The sequence below is a fragment of the Sinocyclocheilus rhinocerous genome, unplaced genomic scaffold (genome assembly GCF_001515625.1).
Source record: "Sinocyclocheilus rhinocerous isolate Xijiao unplaced genomic scaffold, SAMN03320098_v1.1 scaffold818, whole genome shotgun sequence".
Taxonomy (NCBI): Eukaryota; Metazoa; Chordata; class Actinopteri; order Cypriniformes; family Cyprinidae; genus Sinocyclocheilus; species Sinocyclocheilus rhinocerous.
Window position 1 is genome coordinate 1,578,685 of NW_015664989.1, and position 6,000 is coordinate 1,584,684.

At 35.4% G+C, this 6,000-nt stretch overlaps 1 protein-coding gene across 1 annotated transcript in view; it reads right to left on the reverse strand.

Annotated features, from left to right (window-relative positions):
- Nucleotides 1–6,000, reverse strand: part of kcnh7 (potassium voltage-gated channel subfamily H member 7) — a 108,456-nt gene that overhangs the window by 65,492 nt on the left and 36,964 nt on the right. The gene's annotated exons all lie outside the window — the stretch shown is intronic.

Genomic DNA, 6,000 nt, shown 5'->3' on the forward strand with positions numbered 1-6,000 from the left:
GCATTTTGAGAGAGTGGGAGAAGACGCAGTACCACTCAATCCCAATCACTACCGCTGTTTGTGAAATTCCGTCTCACAGAAAGTTTGAAAATGACTGATCTGTGTGTGTGTGTGTGTGGATTATTGCAAAATGCTCCCTTTATAATCAGTAGAAATTATAGTTGCAGGATAAAACCACCGCTGTTTGTGAAATTCCATCTCACAGAAAGTTTGAAAATGACTGATCTGTGTGTGTGTGTGTGGATTATTGCAAAATGCTCCCTTTATAATCAGTAGAAATTATAGTTGCAGGATAAAACCCAAAAGAACATAATTAGACCCCTCCAAATACACTTTTTGTGAACTCCTTCTTCAAAGCAGATGGACTGAACCATAACAAACTAATTTGCACTATACAGCAGGAGAAGGTGAGATTTAGGAGCTGAACCTGTAGGGGGTGAAGAGGTGATGGCAGCTTTCATCTGCTGTCCGATACAGACGCTGCATTACTGAAAAACCCACTCCAGCACCGACAACCTCCAAGAGACAGCACCAGTGAAAAGAGAGAGAGCCAGAGGCCCCAGTCCTGAGCTGGAGGGTGTGATCATGGATAAATGCGCTGAATCAGACCCGGAGGTCAGAGGTCACAGCCTGTGCTTCTCTCTGCAGGCTTAGCCCTGTTCAGCTGCCCTTATTCTGCGAGACTTTGCAGCCTGTGACAGGCACTATACAGCACAATGAATCTGTCCACATGGACGCAAATGTTCTCCTCTTATCTTTTTTCTATTTTAGTCCAATCTATCCTTATCTCCTGCTCATTGAGTTCACTCCCAAAGCCTCTTTAGTAATGAAAAGATACAAAAATGCTCAGGCTCCTCATATCTGCTGCACTGACGGATTATTAAAATGTTTGGGTGTTTGTTTGAAAGATTGTGACTGACATAATATACAGATAGCATCGGTCCTGGATGCTGATGGAGACGCTGAATGCTTCAACTTGACATTATGTCTTAAAAACTGTTTATGGCACTGTTTATGGCAGAGACGTGAACACAATGCGTAAAAACGTCAGTCTGCATGTGTAAATAAACCAACAATTCAAAAAATATTGCAAACGGTGTACAAGAACATATTCTTTATGAACCGAACCATGGTTACATGCGTAACCCGAGTCGTTTATAAATCATTTTTAATGAAATAAGTCTCTTTTGCTCAGCAAGGCTGCATTTATTTGATAAAAAATACAGTAAAAACTGTAATATTAGGAAATATTATTACAATTTAAAATAGCTGTTTTCTATTTGAATATATAGTAAAATATAATTTATTCCTGTGATCAAAGCTGAATTTTCAGCATCATTACTCCAGTCTTCAGTGTCACATGATCTTCAGAAATCATTCTAATATGCTGATTTACTGCTCAAGAAACATTTCTGATTATTAGCAATGTTGAAAACAGTTGTGCTGCTTCGTATATTTTTGTGCAAACTGATACATTTTGTTTCAGGGCTCTTTTATGAATAGAACATTCAAAAGAACAGCATTTACTTGAAATAGAAATATTTAGTAACATTATAAATGTCTTTACTGTCTGTTTTGAATGGTGGTGTATTCTTTCTATCTTTCAGACCCTCCCCGTGGTCACAGTCAGAGCCAGCAGGAGTCAAACACATCAGCTCATCTTCCACAGCACTGAAGCTCATACAGCACACAAGCAGGGGATCGTCTGGAACATGCTGCACTAAGCATTTCCCACATCCTGAGCAGTACATAAACGTCTCCAGCACCAGCAGGTATCATTAATACTTCCAAAACAACACCGGCAAGAAAAATGGATCAAATGAGGTGTGGAATATTCTGTGGCACCTCTGCGCAAATGTAATTTAATCTACATGTTCAGTATACCCTAATGAGCATGCAGAGGAGAAAGTGTTCGGAAAATCCTCTGAACACGAGGAACATCACGTCCTGTCAATGAGAAGATACGATCACAAAATGATTTCAGCCATTTGCTAAGATGTCCCAATGCAAATATATCAAAATGACAATAGCCTGAATGTACAATTGAATGTGCAGCTTATTAAAGTGAAGCATTCGGCCTGTTTTACACCGCACACAATTTCAGTCAGATTTACTGAATAAAAAGTGGTGTTTATGTGTGTTTAGGTAATGGACAGATGGACAAACCTGGTAGCAAAATCAACCAATGAATTTCCATGCATTTTCCTTATTTTTCCATTAAATTGTGATTACCGGATAAGAATTTTTAACAAATCATTTTTAGAAATTGTGCACATATAGTGGTTTCTAGATAATGAAAAGTTAAAAAGACATTCTAGAAAAGCGAAAATTAGCTATAAATATTCCCATAATTTTTAAGAATTAAAATTGTTTTTGTATTAATTGTAAGGTTATTAAAAATAAAACTAATATTTATTAAATTAAAAATGTAAATAAATATTTTGTGATTTCATTTGGTGATACAAATGCTGTCGAAATTATAAAAATTATCTTTACTTTTATACTTCTGATCTGACTTCAAAAAATTATTTTTGTTGGTGCTCCCTACTGTTTTGAAGTTGGTTCCATCATATAATCGACTTGAATAAAACCAGTTAATTTAGATGTTAGCACATTAAATGCATATCTGTGACCCTGGACCACAAAACCAGTCATAAGTGTCAATTTTTCGAAATTGAGATTTATACATCATCTGAAAGCTGAATAAATAAGCTTTCCATTGATCTATGGTTTGTTAGGATATGACAATATTTGGCCGAGATACAACTATTTTATCTAAAGTTTGGAATCTGAGGGTGCAAAAAAAAAATCAAAATATTGAGAAAATCGCCTTTAAAGTTGTCCAAATGAAGTTCTTAGCAATGCATATTACTAATCTAAATTTAAGTTTTGATATATTTACAGTAAGAAAGTTACAAAATATCTTCATGGAACATGATCTTTACTTAATATCCTAATGATTTTTGGCATAAAAGAAAAATCAATAATTTTGACCCATACAATGTATTTTTGGCTATTGCTACAAATATACCCCAGCGACTTAAGACTGCTTTTGTGCTCCAGGGTCACATTTAAGATGATTTGACAAAACATTTTATAGCACAGACCTTTTTTACTCACTTAAATTGCCCTGTGAGATTAATTTGTGAAAGTATAATGTATAAGAACTATTTAAGAATTAGTAAATGCTGTTCTGTGTTCTGCCAGAAGACTTCTAATGCTCTGTATGCATAAAGTCTCAAAATATATGTTGTAAATCTCATCAAAATGACAGCACTTTAATGCTAAAAGCCTGCTTATGCTAAACACTTCAACAAAGTCTTGTCTCGCTTTTGTGGAAAAATATGGAAGTAGTGGCTCCACAGAACAACGATAGGAGTTTGGAGGAAATTTACTAAACAGCTGTGCCATTTTTGTGCAAAAACATGCATTCCAGTTTAACCAGAGTTAATCTATCTACAAAGAGTGTAAATCGGGCGTTTCATCATGATATGATCTGACATATTTGCCTATACCACAAAAACATGCCGCAGTGTGATTGTGATGAAGTCTTTGTCATTCTTTTCAGTGCAACACACCCACTAAAACCAACAATTCCAAAATATTGTAGGACTCAAGAACAAATTCTGTGTGAATGACAGCTAATTCAGATGAACAAACTTGATAGTTTGCTATCTATAGTTTGGTTATCAGCCAAGGAATTTCCATGGATTTTTCTTATATTTCCATTTATTTGTGATTACTGGATAATGCTTTTTTAAAACTTTATAAAATTTCAGTTTGGAAACTGTACTCACACAGAGTGGTTTCTAGACTATAAAAAGTACAAAAAAATTATAGAAAATGAAAAATTAACTACGAATGTTAATTTTTTTAGAAAATTAAATTATTTTTAAGAAATTTTTTTTTTTTTTTCAATTTAATATTTGTATTAATTGTATATTGAAATAATACTATAGATATTTTATTTTTCATTTTAATTGCAAGGTTATTAAAATAAAATAAATATTTATTAAATTAAAAATTTTATATTTTGCAGTTTCATTTGCTGCAGAAATAACAGTTTATCTGTTAGTTTTTTCTACTTTTCTACTTCTACCTGATCTGACTTCCTCAAAAAATTACTTTTGTTGGTTTACCCATACTGATTTCAGGTTAAATAAATAAACAAACAATTATTTATATAGTACTATTCAAAACAAAGTTACAAAGTGCTTTACAATAAAAAGATCAGTGCATTAACAAAATACAAAAAATACCATCAAAATGAAGAAAAAGCCATACGATAAAAATGAGTCTTAAAAAGAGACTTAAAAGAGGATACAGTAGGAGCCTGCCTAATATCCTCAGGCAGGGAGTTCCATAGCTTAGGCGCACGGATAGCAAAAGCGTGGTCACCTTTGGTAACAAGTCGAGATTTTGGAACCATTAATAGGGCCCTACCGGAGGATCTCAAGCAGCGATCAGGCTCATAAGGAATTAATAAACCACAAATATAGACAGGAACCTGACCCTTCAAGGCCTTAAAAACAAGCAACAGAATCTTAAAATCAATTCTATAACTCACAGGCACCCAGTGAAGAGCAGCAAGAATCTGTGTAATGTGGTCACTTTTCTTAGTACGTGTTAAAAGCCAAGCAGCAGCATTTTGAATCAGCTGCAATCTTTGGAGATTTCTCTTGCTAATACCAGAATAAAGTGCATTACAATAATCAAGTCTGGAAGAAATAAAAGCATGAATGACCTTTTCCAAATCTGCCAAAGAAAGGAATGACTTTATCTTCGTTAGTTGCCTCAGTTGTGCAAAACAAGACTGCACCACTTTAGTCACCTGAACATCAAAGGACAGTTCTGAGTCAAAAACTACACCTAAGTTGCGAGCCTCTTTTCGAACATTATTAGATAAGGCACCCAGATTAGAGGAGAGATTATTAATACTAGTACTACTGGGGACGCATGGGGTAATTTATAAGCACTTCTGACTTGGAGTCATTCAACTGCAGAAAATTTTTCGACATCCAATTTTTTATTTAAATGAAGCATAACATAATATGGGATGTATCAATAATATCAGGCTTTACCGGGACATACAATTGCGTATCATCTGCATAGCAGTGGAACTCAATGTCATAACTGCGCATAATTTGACCCAGGGGTAACATGTAGATAGTAAACAGAAGGGGACCCAAAATAGATCCCTGAGGGACCCTACAAAATAAAGGAGCACGAGAAGAGGAGGCATCTCGAAGCACTACGGAAAAAGACCTATTCGACAAATAAGTGTCAAAGGCTGAGCTAAGATCAAGAAGGATTAAAACGGAGTACAAGCCAGCATCGTCTGCAAGCAGTAGGTCATTAGCAACCTTAACCAGAGCAGTTTCAGTGCTATGTTGGGAGCGGAAACCAGACTGAAATTTTTCAAAGATTAAATTATTATTCATATACGAAATCGGTTGCATTGACACAACTTTTTCTAAGATCTTTGATAGAAATGGAAGCTTAGAAACAGGTCTAAAATTACTTAAAATGGAGGGGTCTAGAGAAGCCTTCTTTAATAATTGATAAATAGTGGCATGTTTAAAACATGCGGTAAAAATGCCAGAAGACAAAGAACAGTTAATAATAGCTAAAATATCTGGACCAACCGTGTGAAATACAGCTTTTAAAAACCAAGTAGGAAGGCAGTCAGAAGGACAGGAGGAATTTGAAAGTACAACAATGTGTTCCAAGGTAGACAAAGAGATTTTATTAAAATGAGTAAATGTTGAAGGTGGACATGAATCAACATCATGATCTCTGAAATCCGTATGACATCGGGGGCGGGACGGGGGGCGGGGTTAGGGGTGTACCCGAAGCATAAAACAACAAAAGCGTTCTACGGAGCCACTAAAAGGTTAGCCGCTTGCTAGCGGTAGCCTGTTGCATTACAGTACATGAAAGTTCACTTACCACATACACAGAGTAAGGAGAAATGTCTGATAGGACGATGGCGAATGATTT